A 16,858-nucleotide genomic window follows, 5' to 3' on the forward strand; every position below is an offset into this window, starting at 1 on the left:
CTTGCTATAAATAAAGTATTATTGAAAGTGATTTGGACTCTGACACTAAAGCATAACATCTGGAAAGATATATATATATATATATATATATATATATATATATATATATATATATATATATATATATATATATATATATATATACCAATAATGATTTGAAAGTCTCCATTTCAAACTGACACACATGATTTTCCCAATAACTATAACCTAACACACTTCAAAAAACAGGTCTTTCACTGCCCCCCCCCTCCCCCCCCAAATCCGTAAATATTTTCCCTTCTCTTTTCTTTTCCCGTTTCATAATCTTAATATTTCAATTAAGGCCCGGCCCTGATGTGGACTTTTATCCGTGAGTGGAGCCTTCAACACAAGAGAAAAAAAAAAAAAAACTGTTGGACTATGCTCACTGGTGGAAAAATTAACTTCATTAACGACGCGTCCCAAGTTTTACACACATGTACTATGAATTCTCTTGAGCTGCAAAAGATGAAGGAGGAAAAAAAAAAAAAACTGTGTTAATCTCTGAGGCCCTAAAGCTAGCTAGGTAAGCAGTGCATAAAAGAAAAAAAAGCTAACAAAATTCTAAAATCTATACGAAGGTCATTTGAATTTACGTCTAAGAAACATCTTCACACTGGACAAATCACTGGTGCATCTCTCTCTTGAATATTGTATTTAGGTTTGGTAACACTAGCTGAAAAAAAAAGACGGCCAGAATGGAGACTACAGCGTTGAGGAGCCAAGATGAATCCGGGACTGAGAAACAGATCCTATTAAACCCGTCTAGACGACGTACACTTGTTTAGCTTAAACAAGAGAAGGTTGAGATGTTATCCGATACATGTATTCAGCATCATCAAAGGCTTTGATATTCTCGATCTATGAAGCTAGTTGTGTATATATCATTCTGAATTCACACTGTTATGGATACAAACTCGTAAGTAAACATTTCACTTTGAGGCAAAGTATATTTCCATCCAGTAAAGAACATGTAATCATTTAACGATCAAAATAACTGAAAGGAACACCACATAGACGTCTATGAAACAACAAATGCTTGGCTTCAATTCCATCACTCACGTTATTATTCGCGCCTCCTTACTTACGTGTAAAATGTACAGGTATTTCTCTTTATGTTTGCTTTTCTAAGATAACCACTTTAATCTAATCTCTTTCAGTGTCACAAACAGCCTCGAAAGAACCCAATGGCCTGGTACTGTTTGTACCGCTTCTTGTATTGTATTATTCAAGCTACTGCAAACAATGGGTAATCCACATAATCTAGAAGAAATATGAAACATCAGAGACCAATCCATTGGTGTTCTTAAAGGGATATCATTAAGTTCCTCCAGGTACAGACGTTGATCTTCGCTGTGACGATTCAAACCACGAAACCAACAACACAATGACTCAAGGATGGGGTCTCAATGCTCGCGTTAAGCTGCAGGGATAAAGTCTCCCTAATTTTCTCTTGCTTAACTCCAAATCATTTCAAGCAGACCTGAAGGCCTTTCACAAAGAGCAAACTTTTAAGTTCCTGAGTCTTAATTTTTCCATTCCAGGTGTAGCTACATTCTTTGGCTCGACCCCCGAGCCACACGGACGGGAGTTCAGCCCACTTCCACAATCCGGCGACACAAATCCTTATGAAAGTGTAATGATTTAATTCACACCTGAAGAAGATGACACCGCCGCCCTGACGACGCAATACTCAAGCTTCTTCCAAAGTGCACCCTCAAGTTTGGCCATGTTTCTCTCGTCTCTGAGTGTGGGTTAACCGGGTTTCTCTTACATCTCTGCAAGGCTTTCATGAAGCCACGCCAATGATAATCCTCTACTTCCACTTCAAACTTCATCTCGTACACTCTTAAGTCATTCACTGATTCCAGCAAAGAACAATTCTTTGGCAAACCGAGATACAAATCTCTTAACATCAACTTCCAGTACCAAAAGAATGGTCTCGGTACACCCGATAAATGGCTCTCATTTGACTGACTTCAACAAAGGTCCAACCTCTTCCCAGCCAAAAATGGCAACCGACACATATTCCAGTACGGTTGGCCACCCTATAACTGACTGGGGATACAAGAAACGTCGCTCTCTCGATACGTTACCGCCCTGTCAAGATAGCGGATGATTTTCCCATTCGATGCTAATGTTCTGCCAGTGGGTGAGTGATCACCACCAGCTGAAAATATCACTGAGAGAAACACTGTGGGAAAGATGTATTACAACAGAACAGCAGGAACATTTAACACACTCTCATGCACAACATACATTTACGGAAAAAACATATATTCACGGAAAGTACTGGAACGCTTAGTTCATAAACTGCAAAGCAAAATAATTTCCTTACGAACAACACACATGAATTTATGCATTATGATAATATCAAAAAACGGAAGAGTCATTACGAAAGAGGAATAAGTACGACCCCTCCTTGGGCCTTAAGACCTGACTCTCCAACTGGAAACATAGTATCAGGTCATTGAACGTCCTCAAAGAACAACTTGGAACAAGTTCATCCAAAAATATGTCCCAAAGCCCACATGCATAACGTAAGTAAGCATGAGTCTTACAGAGCTCAACAGCTTTGTTGTACATGTAATCATCTGAGAAGCTTGTCCAGATAATCACCAAAAGCTTATACAAATGTTATGTAGTCTATGTCTGTTTCTCTCATAATAATTCTGTGCATTTCAAAACAGACCACTCGACAGTGGAGTGAAACAGGAATTTCACATTAAATGTAGAGAGGAGGGAGGCTTTCGGTGTAACATGTGTGCCAAAGCATAGCAAAGGCAGAACTGCCAGTATGAGAAATGATACGATACATGTAGGGACAGTAAACATACATATGCTACTAATTCTCAGCTACTCTGGAGAGGTCATCAGGTCTCATATTCCCCAGGAGTGTGGCCCTCCGTGACTCGAGCTGCCTCATTAGACACAAAGTACTCTCGTAAACGGGAGTTTTTTTCCTCACACTGGACATCAAGCAGGAGATATTAGTGATCAGCGCAATCCACACATCTGATTAAGTTCAGCTAATACAGGCAGCTGGCATCTGATTGGCTTACCTTAATCAAGCGTCCTTGCCGTCAAAGGATTCTTGTTTACATTTAGTCATTGGGTGATTACGGTGTAGATATTACACGTTTTCGTAACACTCACCATAATGATGCAAGTTAATTACTTCATCTGGGATGACAAAGTGTAAAATTTCACATTACTGATGGCCATAGGAGACGTGTTAATTAACGTCCTTGACAAGATAATTATGATCTTTACTTATAATCAATGTAATAACCCTCCAATGGTAATAAGTCTACTGTAACTCAACACCGGTGTTGTCATATGATAGAAATCAGCTCAGATAACGTACATTAACGGGATAACAGATAAGAGGCTGTCCATGTCAGTTCATTATCGCAATACCTGATGAAAAAGCTGCTCAGGCCTGATGAGTTGACAGATGTTCATTATACGATTCCCTGATGCAGGATGATGATGGGGTACGTAATGCTGCGGGGAGAGACGACCGCCCGCTCACTGTGTGTCCTCAGTAACCTCGGCGCCCTCACCTCACCACCCGTGGGTGGAGGATGAGGTGACACTTGACCGGGGTCAGGTCAGGTGAGGTGTGAGATGCTAGGCCATCAACACATACCCAAGCATCGCATCGTCGTGCTCAAAAATTTAATCCGGGTCATACACGGGGAGGACCATCTCTCTCTCTCTCTCTCTCTCTCTCTCTCTCTCTCTCTCTCTCTCTCTCTCTCTCTCTCCTCCCCGGGGCCAACTTTTCACAAGGCAGTATAAGTTTATGAGTTCCTGCAGTTTTCCCCGTTCGGGAGTCTTACCTTCCAGCAAGGCTCGACACTCATAAAGTGTTACGCGCAGTGTTCACATCATTTTTTTTTTCCGAAGACTGTTTATTCCTCGTCCTTTTTTTTTTTTTTTCTTCTATCTTTCCCCGACGCAGAAATTGTTGGTTGCCTTTCCTTCATTTTCAAGTCTTCCTGACGGAGCTTGGCTTGGTGAACTGTATGTATGAGAGATATACAAAGTTATTTATAGTGAAGAAGAAAGTACCTCCCGTTATTCTATAAACACACACACACACACACACACACTATGCACCAGCACATTTCTTGAAGGAATGTTCCTCAGTCTCGCATTGAGAAGTCACGTAGCAAAACCCTAAAGAAAAAAAAAAAAATTCCAAGCTAGCATGAGCTCTGTGGGTCGTACACTTTTTAGTTGGTTAGTTTGTTGCATTTACCGACCAGCGACCTGTGAGGAGGGTCATTTGACCTGCAACCCCTTTTTTTACGGTTAGACGCTCTTGTTCAAAATACCTACTTGTCCTATTACTAGAGAGAGAGCTATAAACTAAATCTAAATGATATATATATAGTTCATACTATATATATATAGTTAAATGGTAGAAGGAGGAATTCTAATTCAAGAGACAAACAGTTGTCCTAATAACAACAATATACTGTTGTAAACTCACCTTATTAATTACGTCTGGGTTGAACTCATCCAAAAAAAAACTGACAATTTTTTTTTTCTTTGTCGATACAAAATTCCGATAGTTTTTGCGGGATGTACATTGTATTTGGGGCATCGAAAAAAAAAATATGTGATGTAGTTACGATTGTGTTGCGCTCTGCACACTGTGTGCGTGAGAGAGAGAGAGAGAGAGAGAGAGAGAGAGAGAGAGAGAGAGAGAGAGAGAGAGAGAGAGACCTGATGGCGTTGTAAGGGAGAAAGCGAAGTTAGATATACTGATCTGATTTGTGCCGATGTCCCCGGGGTAAAATCACCGTGCGACCCATGCTCATCCTGCGAGCGGTAGCGCAAAAGGATTACAGGTACGTGGTGTTCAACCGAAGGCGAACTAACACGACGTCACGGCAAGAATGAATTCCTCTATACTGATTTATTACCGTGTGCTGTTGTAGCCTCTTCTACGGCCAACGACTTATGGTGCAAATGGCGATGGTAATACTTGGCCACAGTGCTGACATTGGAGAAATGTTGGCCGATGGTATGAGCTATGTCTATGATGATATGCGATCAGGTTTGGGAGTTTATTCATTTTACATAATATATTCCTATACTACGTTAGTGGAGGCATATCTGATGTGTATATTGTAAATAATGTTGGCGAGAGGCATCCACCTTGTGGGACTCCACACTGTAGTTGTACAGGATTTCCTATACAACTACTATGCTTCTCTGTCTTCCAGATTCTCACAGAGTACTTTTTCCTACGGTTTTGCTCGTCCTAGTTGTAGTATCTTACATCTGAGTCCTATATAAACCGTACTTTATCAAATGCTTTGGAGACGTCTCGTAATACTATGTTCACCTGATTGTTGATAATTTTTTCTATTGCTCGTATCTCTGTTATTGTAGCGATAGCTGTCTGAGCTCCTCTTGTTTTTCTAAATCCGTGCTGTCTAGGTTTTAGTAAAATTTTCATCTACTGTATGCGTTAACAATCGATGGTTTATCTTTTTTTTCTAGTAATTTCCCCGGTTATTTCTAATAAGGAGATGGGATGCTCTTCCTCACGATTAACGCACTTGACGGTTCTTAATGTGCATTCCTCTGCCTTTTGATCCTTTTCCGTGCATTTACCACAACCGGGAAGAGGAGAACGGCAGGTTGTTTCCCCCATGTCCATACCTCTGGCACTTAAAACAGCGCAGAGGATTTAGAATGTATGGTCTCAAGGAGCAACGTTCGTATCCCAGAGAAACTTGTTTGACACCTTTGCTCGTTCGAGAGTCAAAACAAAAGAGTCCGTATTCTCTCGTTTGTCATTCACAAAACGTGTGATACGTCAGTGCAGCAGTGACATCCTCCCTCCATGTACATGAGATCATTGCAACAGATGACACCCTTGCACGAGTTCGTGTTAACACAGGGGATGGTGGCCAGAACTTGGTAAGGAACGAAACTGAGTCATCTTTAGGAGAGGTCTTTCACCTGGGAAGCCGTCCTAACCTTTACAAGAAGGTCACCACTTGCCAGTTCCCTGACATTCTCAACCTCCCCACAGCATCCGTCAATCACTTTACGTACCATGAAGGGGTTGAGGGATGCCAAAGGAGTTGATCCTGTCGCGTGTAGGGTCACAAATTGGGCGCTAGCAGGTTTAATGTTGAGCGGAGGTCGGTGATCCCCATGTATCCCCTCTGTAAGAGGGGATCGATGGTTCAAGGCGGTCCATGATTGCGGGGCGAGGCCCCGCTACCAGGGGTTGAAAACCCCTTTTGCCACACGAAAGAAAAACTTGCAAAAACATATGCCAAAATGATGTTGTCTAAGAAAAATGAAGGCAACTAAACGAACAGTAAAGGATCCCCAAGTAGGGCCGGTCGCACAAAGGCCAAGTAGAGTTCTCCTGCGGTCAACTCTCGTTGGGGTAACAATCCTCTACAATTAACCTTTTGGTGAAGTAGTATCAGGTCCCAGGGATAAAATATACTTTGCTCACTGCCTTGGATTACACCGGGATGGATACCTTCCTGGGGTGAGAAAGAGGCAAGGGAATGTGTTAAGCTGCGTGTGACAAACATACAGTTACAGAGGAGCGCTGATGAATCAAAAGGCAAATGGATGATAACACTTGGGATTATTAGATCTAGTAAAAGTGGAAACAAAAATGTAGATTTGAAAAATAATTACACCTAGATCCAAAATCTCTGACAACGTATATATACGATGACCAGTACCGTGAGTAGGACGGTGTGGTCCTTCAGCACGAGGGTACGACTCTTGGGCAAGACGATCTAGACGGTGACTTGGCCCATACAAAAATACGTTTTCACTATAAACATTCGCGTATTTACTCTCTTTCACTATATACATTCGCGTATTTACTCTCTTTCACTATATACATTCGCGTATTTACTCTCTTTCACTATATACATTCGCGTATTTACTCTCTTTCACTATATACATTCGCGTATTTACTCTCAAGTAGAATCATATTAGTATCGGGAAAAGCCTTGGCAGTGTGCCGCCTAAAGTTACGTATATGGGGAAAGCTCCGACAATACGACGCCTTAAATTCACGTCGTCATTTGAAGCTGAACATAATGAAATGCCGGTATTACCATTACTGCCTCATCTGAGGAAACACACAACGCAGCAGACTACCATTACGAAGTGAGACACGCGAACCAGATGCTCATGACAGCCAAACTGAAGTGGTTAAGTATGGGCTGCCTCTCGTGAAGCACGCACATCCTAGGGACCATTTTATGAAAGGCGTTACCCAGCGATGACGAGGTTTAATCCTACGACCAAGGGAGCCAACCTCCAGAGGTGTGTCCACCACTCCACTAAGCAACAACATCCATCACGGGATTTACGGCCAAGAGGCGCGACGTCCAGCGGGATTACACATGTCCGCTCACATCCCCACCTGGATTACCGGCCTGTCCAGCCGTCACCACCCGTTGTAGGGGAAAATTTCTCCTTCTTTTGTAGCAAACAGGTGAAGAAAAAAAAACACCTTCCCACTGACTCTGCAAAACTTTGCCAAAATTCTCCGCATCAAAGCCCGAGCTGAAATCAGATGGAAAACCAGCCTCCTTTGCGGGTTTTACTTTCAAGGATGGAAGCTTAAAAGGATTACCTCTGATATGGATTAAAAAATCTGCCTCTTCAGGAGATTTAAAGAAATTGGTTGAGGAAACTCACATATCTATGAGCATGACTGAGGGAGAGAGAGAGAAGAGTGTCTTCGGAGGGCCCTGGCTCAAGACACGATAATAGGTCTTCAACCAAGAGCTAGACACGGGTACAGCGAGAAGACTCACCATCTCTGCAAGGTGACTTTACCCTACACCCACCGGCCGTCTCTTAACCCCCACAGCTGCGCCGTTGCTCTTCTGATCATTCATGTTGTCGGAGGCCGTGGCCCGCACACTTGCGCCCCACAACCCAGCCTGGCTGATCACTTAGGTAACCTTTGTTACCTGTACGTATTTATCCAGCGAGTTTTTAAAATTTTCACCGGGTGCTCCATAATGAGATACGGGACCTTGTTACACTGGTGTAATTAATCATGTCGGGAGTGTACAAGATTGCGTAATTAAGAGCAATGTAGTGACATAATGTAACTCATTAAAACCCTAACGCAGCGCAATCACTCCAGTCATAATCAGTCAGGCTGACGAAGCTAACGAGTTGATATGCAAGGATTCCCAAACACAACCACATCCTCCCAGCCCCTCTATACACACACACACACACACACACACACACACACACTGTAAGTACAAGCACGTTTACAACCGTTTGGCGAATTAGCACAAATGAAAACGTGAGACGACGAATTTCGCGCGTTAGGCATTTTACTGATACGGCGAACTTGCCAAGTCTCGCCACTGTAACTCGTCTAGAGACCAAGTGACGGGTGGGAACTTCGAGTTCTGTAGTTGCAATATATTTTCAGGCTTCGCTATCTTTAGCGGGCTTAAATAATTACCTCAGGCTATGTCTGGTTGCCTCGCATCTTTACTCACGGCTATCCGGAAGGTTTTATTCATGAAAATACGGATCCGAAGCCTTAATTTGCAAGTTATTCTCCTTATACGCATTTTTAGCGTTACTGTTCCAAGGTCTTATATGTTAAAGGCCTTCCTACACTAATAACGTCTTTTTTATTTTTCGCAGCGACTTTTAGAATCTCATCATATAGGTCAAACGGAATAACTCACCTCTAAACAATAAAGCCAGGGATGATATATATATATATATATATATATATATATATATATATATATATATATATATATATATATATATGATGACACTGGGACGGGCAAGATGTACATGCCTTAAATGCAGCAATCTCGGACGAAAAAACTGAAGGGACTAACTGGAGCTCCTCAGATGTTTACAGACACGAGTCTTCAGGAGAGACAGGTTATGAGGAGTGGGGATGACAAAAGAATAAAGGGTATTCCACAGCTTAACTGTTCTAGATAAGGAAGAAGCAAAAACTAAATCCTCGTGTGGCTAGTCTCCATACACACACACACACACACACACACACACACACACACACACACACACACACACAAACACAAACTAGCAGCAAGCAGTGCCCTGCCACGGGTCCATGCCTCAGTGGCTAGTATACAGGCAACACAAGCAAACATTTCACACAAGCAGTGAGAGGGCTGCAACACAGAGGCGGAAGACAGGGTATGGCTGAAGAGAGTTAATACCTGGAGAGTTACTGAGAGGGAGAGGAAGATCCACCATTGCTAGGTGGCTAATATTCCATACTCAGGTAAACAACATCCTTATACAGAAGGATACATGGCTGATAGCATGATAATTATTAACTGCACCCATACAACACCTCCCAGCTTTTAGGACGATTTTGTGGTTTCCAATGAATGGGGTTTAAAGGAAACAATGGAGAACATGGTTAAGCCCGACATGTTTACATTACTGCGGTCCGAAAATTTAGCATCTTAAAATCTAATGGTAGAAACCAGGCGAAATTTAGGAAGAGATGCCGATAGCCATTCCATTTTTCTACGATTAAATTTAACCAGGGTGCTACACAGATCTGTACTGAGAGAAGAGGTATGTTCAGTTCCACCCTCTCAAAGCAAACGTACATTAAAGCTGCAAAACCGCGTAAAATGGTGCAATCTGAGCAATAACTGTCGACCTAGCAACCACAAGCACTCACCACCTAAACAACGCAATAGAGATTTTCCCTATACAATCCCACCTTAACCTGCTCGGCGTTCAGTGCCACAGCTCCCAGACCAACTCTCAACCAAACCACACCATAACTAACCACCAACTCCCAAGGAGAAACGAAAAGCTTAACCTGCCTCACACTTCAGCAAGTTACTATGGGATGTTGAAAGATCTGTGGGACACTCCCCAAATCGGCAATTTCGCCCGCCTTGCAGGGTGATGTTAGAACACAGCAATGCTCAATTCTTGAAAGCATCGGTGCCGTTATTAATATCATCACTGGTTTCCTTGTCTTGAAGGTGCGCAGGACCCAGCCTGCCATCCTTCTGCACGAGGCATCCGTTGTTTTGTGGTGTTCGCTGAAGGGCAGCTCGCTGGACATTAATAATCCAAGATCCTTCACATTATCCATGTGGTTTATGATAGCGTCTGTGTGTGTCCGGTAAATATACGATACTCCAAACAATACTTACGGTACTGTTCAGCAGAATGCTCCCCAAGGTCTGTCTCGGAAACTCACCTGAAAAAAATAAATATACATTTAGTAAAATAGCAACTCCAAAGAAAACACTTCAAAAATCACAAGTGATCAGTTCCTCTATGAATTATACAATGACATGGACTTCAAGAATACATCTGATACACCCAGGACTGCTGATTATTAGCAAATCTGTTCCTAAGTCAAATAACGCCCCACGAAAAACTGTACAGTGATCTGAATCCTTCAAGTGAATGGTCCACAATACTTCTAATACGTCACACTCATCCGCGCGCTGGATGTCTACAGTTTTTCTTCAATGCTGATCTAACACTTTTGATCCACTGGTGACGTTACTGTCACACACATCCCCAACCCCCCTACAGCCCGCTAGGAATGGCTTTCAAATGCATATCAGGATTCTCTACTAGACATCTATAACGACTCACATCACTCCCGCCTCTGCTGAAGAGGACAGTCAGGGTGACTCCAGTTGTTCCCAGAAGTTATGAATTATGACAATCACCGCTGGCTGCCAATAACCTCTGCACATATCCAAGCTCAATATTTTCGCCCACTCTGAAGGGTAATCTTAACATGCCATCTTCTACTCTAACTCCACAGGGGCCTTCACCGAAGAGGTGGATCTTCAGACCGAGCGCTGGGGCTTGAGGAGAGCGCCTGGCATAGGAGTAAGGTTTACCTAAAGATATATTTAGGTACTTGAAGCATCCGCTCCTCATAACGGTTCCATCCATGGGATTTCCTTCAGTCACTTTACTACACACTAGATCAACATGATCCTTTTTTGGCAGAAACAAAAACAATGAAACATCTCTAAAGTCTCATACGTAACACAATCAAGTGGGTAAAAAGGCGCAAGCGCAAGCGCACACGCTTATGCGTAGAGGGATAAAACCTACGCAATTTTTACACCGATAAACTTGGGTTGGGGGAGGTAGGTTACTTTAGGTGGGGATTTAACGAGGAAAGTTTACAGTTAAATCTTTTTATGTGGCAAGCGAGGAGCTTAAATTTCGTTCCAATCAGTACCTTTTAACCATTTCGTTCTCTCTCTCTCTCTCTCTCTCTCTCTCTCTCTCTCTCTCTCTCTCTCTCTCTCTCTCTCTCTCTCGGAGTGGGTTAAGGTAAGACGAAAAAACTTGCTGGCGGAGGAAGAAGACAAAATTCTACCCATACAACTTTGTTATGGCTGATGATCAAGTTGAGATGAAGTTTGGCTGGTAGTTATATAAGACTGGCCAAATTGAACCCGCAACATTAATTCTCTTTCTTGTTTCGTTATGAAAAGGTTTACTACTAAGCGGTAAAATAATCTTTATGTCAAAGAGGATGATTCTCTCCAAACTTTGCCTTAACTTACGTATACCTGACACCGGTTACAGGGGATTATCTTCAACCCGTGACGCTCCGTCAGCAATCACAGTTCCCCCCGTGAGGGTCTGGCGTCCACCAGGTCGTTTTCATTGAGCAGTTTGCCTTGCTGGAACCTCGGTGGTCTGACACACCTTGGAGGAAAATGTCTCTATTTCCTTTAACTACTCCAAGGGTCTTCTCACCGTTTTCCTTCACTTCTCGCCGTTTTCCTTCACATTTGCAGGTAGTACGATGAACATGTAATTGGACTCTGACATTTACAAAATTCTCCCTGATTCTTTCGGCATCTCTGCACTCCGGCGGATTTAATTTACACATCCTACCTAGTCTGTCAACCCAGCGAGGAATTACCCCTGTAAGTCGGCTAGGGATTAAACTTTCCAAAATATTTCATGTGCATTTTCTGATATATATATATATATATATATATATATATATATATATATATATATATATATATATATATATATATATAAGGTTTACTTGCTAATTGGTACAATTTTTAGTTTTCAGTCTGTCCTCGTAATTCAAAATGTTTTACAGACTCGACGGTAAAAAAAAAAAGGGGGGGGGGGTCCTCTGGCCGTTTTCATGCTCAACGATTTCTCCGGGGATGTTAGCAGAGAGCAATGGTCCAGTTGGGAGAGAACTAACGCAGCGAGTGGCCTCATTAGTCGTCTTGCCTCTCTCGTCTGGGAGGTTTCTCAATACCCAGCCTTACCATTTTTTTTTTCTTTATTGAGGGGAAAGATTCGAGGGGTTCCTTTGTTGTGTTAACCAGAGGTGAGGTCATCTGCAAATCCGAAATTTCCTCCCCTCCAACCCGCCGTCATATAATCACCCCCGCTTCCCTGACGTATCTGGCTGGCACAGGCATATGACGTAGATATTCTCGCTACTTCAAACTAAGTAAGAGTTTACGTTTACCCCGTTGAACATCAGGTTTTGAGAGAGAGAGAGAGAGAGAGAGAGAGAGAGAGAGAGAGAGAGAGAGAGAGAGAGAGAGAGAGAGAGAGAGAGAGAGAGAGAGAGTAGTCAAAATGATGATGAAACACACCCGTTAATCTGGCCCCATTATAAAAATCATTTTCTCTTTTTTTTTCAATCTACTTCCGACACAGGACTTTCCCTCTATATAATATGGCAATACTGCAATACATTTCATTAATGAAACTGAGCCCTTCTGATGATGTATGAATCCAAGGTATTAAGTTCATTAAAACAGGATACGCACCCACGGTAGACAAACCCTTTTGACGTATATTGCAAGCGTACACAACAAAAACAACACGAACATGTCCAAAACATTATTTCATAATAAGCACAGTATGATAATCAAAAATCGACGCGAAATAATATACGACAAAATCATGCAAGGCTGGACGTTTATTTCAACGGGGGGAGAGAGAGAGAGAGAGAGAGAGAGAGAGAGAGAGAGAGAGAGAGAGAGAGAGAGAGAGAGAGAGAGAGAGAGAGAGAGAGAAACCAAATAGAAAAAAAAAATATGGTGGGGAGGGACACCAATATACGATACATAAACACAGTCGACTGACCCCGTCAGCGATCACCGCCGCCACAATAACAAGCAGGAGCTGGACAAATAAAAACTGATCTGCCGCCGTGGTCACTTGTGACACCTTTCGGGACGTCACGCCACAATACCCAGTAAATCAGCCACCCACACACATCCACCCCACACCCACCCATCCCCCAAACAAATCTCACTTGTTTGGTATGCAAATGAATTCAGTTGTGTCCAGGAGAGTCAACACGTTTGAGGGAGGCGCTCCTGTACCTCCCTGACGCGAGAGTAACGTCCTCCCCAGCAGGAAGTGTGGCCGTGGCACTTCGCCTCCTGCTGCCGAAGGAAGGAGGTTACACAAGACAGGGATTACCATTCAAGGCGTCAAGGGGGGAAGGGAACATGGCACCGGCGGGAGCTGTTCCAAAATAAGGAATGTCAGTGGCCGACGTGAGCGGTTTAAAGTCAGGCCCAGGAACTCGTGCGTGCCTGCGCGCGCGCGTTTGTAGTTATCCATTTGTACGTTAACGGGGAGAGACCTCTACATCCGTGGGAGCCCCGTCTCTTGTACTTATAATACCAGCAAGACTATAAATACCTGTCAGATGCCAGCATTCACAGTCCCCTTGCTCAGACCATTCCAAGCTTGTGTGTGTGTGTGTGTGTGTGTGTGTGTGTGTGTGTGTGTGTGTGTGTGTGTGTCTGTGTGTGTGTGTGTGTGTGTGTGCGTGTGTGTCAACGCCTTCCAGAGGTGCAGATCACTTGTGTTTTACCAGGCATTCTTGGGGCTTTAAGGATACAGGGGAAAAAAAACTTTACTTCAAAGAACTGTGTATGCATCTCTGTTATTTCTCACATGTCTGCCCAAGAAAACAAAAAAAGGAAATGCTTTGGTGCCGTACCATTTACAGACAACAATGAATTAATTAAGAAACTCCCATCTGGCGAAGAACACAGAGCGACTGCGATCGGATATCGATAACAGTTCCCCCCAGCGAGCCACTAGTAACAACGTGATGCTCAGCCAGGGGGATAACTCTCTCGTCTGCGTCTCCATGATGGAAAACCAAGACTACCCAACACAAAACATCAGGAGCAAATACACGTCATGATTACCCCGTGAAATACCGAGCGACACTTCAGTTTGATCACCCTAACTTCAATGAACACACACACACACACACACACACGTACATCTCATTATCATAGAAAATGGACGACTGGACTCTTATAAACTTTAAAAAACGAGACAAAAAATAGTACGACGACAGTATCTAAAAATGTGAACTTAAAAAATCAATGGAGTGAACATTGACTCAGCACACACACACACACAGAGACTACCAAGACCAGAACAAGAGACGGAATGACTACACCCAAATCTACAAATGGAAAATACCGAATGGCCTTCACTCAAATATCATCCCCTAGCGACACAACGGGAATGGAAGACTGCTGGGGAAAAAAAGACAATTAAATGGACATGCACAACAACAACAAAAAATTGTGTAAATATCCGGGGCGAAAAACTGTCGAACAAAGAGGGACAAAACCTGAAAAAAAAAAAAATAGTGCATGTGATCAGCCACGCTGTGGTGGGGACGCAAGCCTGTGCAGGCCACACAGCCTCAGACAGAGAGCGAGTGATCAGGGGAGCTAAGTGGTGCAGCTTGACCCGACATCGAGTGGTGAGGACGACACATCACACCCCCAGATTTCCTATGACGTTCTTACATTATGAGGAACAGAGCATGTCGAGAAGCAGCCGACAGTCAGCCAGGCAGAAAGACTGGCACAGATACACACAAATGTAACAGGAAATTTGACTAAAGAGCAGACGAGATAGGGAGAAAGCGTACAGAGAAAGATCTACTACACGGATAACGGGAGACTGACAAAAATAGGTACAATGAAAGACGAACAAAACAGAATGGCACAGTAGGAATACACTTCCTCACAGACATAAGCACAACACATTACGCAGGATGAGAACAAAAGGCACCTGTGCAGCTAACCCTTCTGCCTGGTACAAGAGGCGGGCAGGTGCTGCTAGTGATACCAGGGGCCAACCAGGGAGGAGGGGAAGGAAGAGGAAAAGGTGGTAGTGGCGGAGCGTTAGTGACGGTGGCTGTAATGGTGGCGGTAGAGCGAGGGTGGTGATCATGGCGGTGGACGTCTATAGTGGAGCTGACGGCGGCAGTGAGAATGACAACAGATGATGATGACGATGGATATAGTAACGGCGGAGGAGGGATGGTGATGGCTGAGCTGTGGCGGAGGTGACACTGGTTGCGGTTACTGTCACCCGTGGTAGTGGTGGTGATGATGGTGGTGATGGTCGTAACTACATGGTGTGTGTGTGTGTGTGTGTGTGTGTGTGTGTGTGTGTGACGACGACGACAGCGATGAACGACAACGACGACGACCAGGGTGGTGACGGGACTCGCAGGGTTGCCACACACCCTAAGGTCCAACTCTGGCCGGGGCACCCCGGCTAGCCGGCCACACCCCACCCGGCCTCTCTCTCTCTCTCTCTCTCTCTCTCTCTCTCTCTCACACACACACACTCTCCCTCCAACCCACCAACTCTCCCGATGCTCCTGATACCAGATTACGTATCTCCGTCTCTCTCCTCAACGCCGACATCTCTTTTGTAACGTAATACAATACAGAACGAGGGAATTCGACACAAGACGAGGAAGGGAGAGGGAAGGAGTAAGGGAAAACGGAGAAGGGAGAGGAGAGAAGCAGAGGTGAGATAGGAAGAGGGGCAAGAAGCAAAGGATGCCAAACAGAGTACATAAAAAAACAACCGCACACCTATTGATCTGTAGGGAGCTTATCTGGTGAAGGGAATTTAATTCCCTTCTGCATTTCCATCCGCCTCATTAGTCTAACGAATGGAAATGATAATCAAGTCTCTCACTGAAAGACTATTATTTTGCCATTCGTGACATTAGTAGTAACGAATAAAGTATCATTATAACGAATCATTTATTCACACAAGTGAACTTTGCTTGCGTAAAGAGTACAGTTCAGGCTCTAAACCCGGCTCTAAACCCTTCCTCATGTGGATTATATCTTCGTCCTAATATTGATCCTGTTAGCCTCTTCTGAATGATTTCATGCCTGTTTGGTCCGCTTCGTACTCTGACAACCAGAGATACACTACACACGAGAGATAAGATAAGATCTCATCAACGAGTTCTTTGTGAGGTTCCTAAAGTCTTGTTTACATTTTGCAAGGAATCCAAATCTAATACTGTGCTCTACAGACCAGCTGTACTTTATTTTGTACATTTCAAACCCACAATGATAACAACTCGAGACCTCTTCTGAGCGTCAACATGCGCTTCTCGCACATCCTATTTGGGTTTTCTTTGTTTCAAGACATGAACTACATGACCAGATCATCTTGGACTGCCCTATCTCAACCAAGGAGCTTAGAGTTTGCTACATTTATCACTGTTTGCTCTACTGGCCAGTTGTTTATCTCAGTTCATGTTACAGTACCATCGCCATGAGCTCTTTTTTTAACGTAGCATCTCTTTTATCATGTGGGGCTTCCTTAAACTCTACGTATGGCTGAACAATTTGAACCCTCTCATGATGAGTTACAAAACAGTTTGAATCCTCTCATGATGAGTTACAAAACAGTTTGAATCCTCTCATGATGAGTTACAAACCAGTTTGAGTCCTCTCATGATGAG

This window comes from Panulirus ornatus, chromosome 29, assembly GCF_036320965.1.
Source record: "Panulirus ornatus isolate Po-2019 chromosome 29, ASM3632096v1, whole genome shotgun sequence".
Lineage (NCBI taxonomy): Eukaryota > Metazoa > Arthropoda > Malacostraca > Decapoda > Palinuridae > Panulirus > Panulirus ornatus.